We start from the raw sequence: 2,052 nt of genomic DNA on the forward strand, positions 1-2,052 counted from the left end.
GATGAATGTAAATGAAACAATCCTCAACATTATAGTGGCAAGTCACATCCAACAACATATCAAGAAGATAACACACCATGATCAAGTGAAATTTATCCCAGGGATGCAAACGTCATTCAAAACATGCAAATTATTTTATTTTATTTTATTTTCAAGAGAACTAAATCATTTATTGATTACACATGATAATGGATGATACGAAAGCTTCATTCTCATCTATAATTTTATCTGGTACCATCATTCAGTTAAGATATATTGCATAAGATGTGGCCACAATTATTTTTGCAACAAATAATTCCATGATTTTGCTTGGGTGACTTGGGTAATCCCTTTTAATGGTGACCTTCAGGTCATAACAGTAACTATCATTCAACTACACCAAGGTTTCTGAAGACAATGGCTTCTCCACCCAAGCAGATTGTATATAAGTTCCAAATAGAACTTGGCATTACTTTGAAGGAATTCTAACTTCACACTGTTCGGGAAATTTACCAAGATGGCTTCAGGGTAGACTAACTTTACACAGCACATTTAAAAAAAGACACATTTATTCAGCATCATGATCAGACTATTACACTTAGCAATCAACAGCATGAGTGTAAAAAAAAAAAAAACTACATTAAAATATTTTGTTGGAATGCTTTATACTTCCCACAAAACAGAAACTAAAATAGCCTGTTAAACAATTCATTGCAAAAACAGTCCTCGAGTTTTTTGCCCATACACGTGAGTATTTGTCTAACTTTTTTTTCCCCATTGGTAGCAGCTAGTCCCTGCTACCACTGTGTTTAGCTGAGTTCACAAATCTGTTGTAGCCTGTAGCTTCCCTGTCACTTATCTCACTCTTCACTCCTGCTAAGCTTTGTTTCCTGGCAGTAGTTACAATCTTCTGCCACTGCCATAGCTACTACTGCTACTGGAACCACCATAGTCACCTTGGTTTCATGGTTTGTCCAAGGATTGGCCTTCACCACCACAGAGGCCAGAAGTTATGCCTCCAAAGTTTCCTCTCTTCATGGGTTCAAAATTTGAACTATTGTTGTAATTGCCAAAATTATTGTACCTCCACCACTTCCAAAATTGCTTGCATCCTTACCAAATCCCTTAGAGGCATCGCCACTGTCACCATATCCACCACCACCACAGCTGCCACCAAAGCCACCAAGACCACTGAAGTTTCCTCCATAACCAAAGTTGTCAGTCCCACTGAAACCAACTCCATGACCACCATCAAAGCCTCCAGAACTACTTCGACCTCTTTGGCTGAATGAAGCACTAACTATCTCTTGCTTTGACAGGGCTTTCCTAACTTCATAGTTGTGGCCATTCCCAGCATGGTATGGTCATCAAAGTTTATAAGGGCAAAGCCTCTTTTCTTGCCACTGCCTTGGTCAGTCATGATTTCAATCCCTTTAATTCTTCTATACAGTTCAAAAATATTATCTTCAGTGATATTCTTCAGTGTCTTCTTTAATGCCAACAACAAATATCTTTTACACAGTTAAGTGGGCACCTCATCTTTGAGAATCTTCTCTTGAGAAAGGTCTCTTTGGTTCCACAACTCTTCCATCCACCTTGTGTGGCCTTGCATTCATGGCTGCACCCACCTCTTCCGCAGTGGCATATGTGACAAACCCAAAGCCCCTGGAGTGCTTGGTTTTGGGACTTCTTATTACCACACAGTCCGTGAACATTCCCCATTGCTCAAAATGGCTCTTCAGGCTCTCATCAGTTGTTTCAAAGCTCAACCATACAATGAAGAGCTTCCTCAGATGTTCAGGCTCTTTAGGGGACTCTGATTTAGACATGACGGCAAGGGGAAGAGAGACTTTAACAATGTTTCCTCGGTGGCCTCCACAGGCAGAAAGAAGTAGATGATGAACATATATCCAACATGTGCAAATTAATAAGTGTGATATATCGCAGTAACACTAAGTGTTTGAATCATAAGACCTAAAATTATAAAACTTCTAGGCAAAAACAAGGGAAATGCTTTAGGACAGTTGTGTAGTCAAAGATTTTATGGCTGGGACTTCAAAAGCACAGGCAAAA

The 2,052-nt window shown here is 39.5% G+C and overlaps 1 pseudogene; it reads right to left on the reverse strand.

Moving 5' to 3' along the window:
* Positions 1-879: 879 nt before the first annotated feature.
* LOC117094179 lies at positions 880-1,808 on the reverse strand (annotated as a pseudogene).
* Between the last annotated feature and the right edge of the window lie 244 nt (positions 1,809-2,052).

This window comes from Trachypithecus francoisi, unplaced genomic scaffold (assembly GCF_009764315.1).
Source record: "Trachypithecus francoisi isolate TF-2019V2 unplaced genomic scaffold, Tfra_2.0 Lachesis_group13, whole genome shotgun sequence".
Lineage (NCBI taxonomy): Eukaryota > Metazoa > Chordata > Mammalia > Primates > Cercopithecidae > Trachypithecus > Trachypithecus francoisi.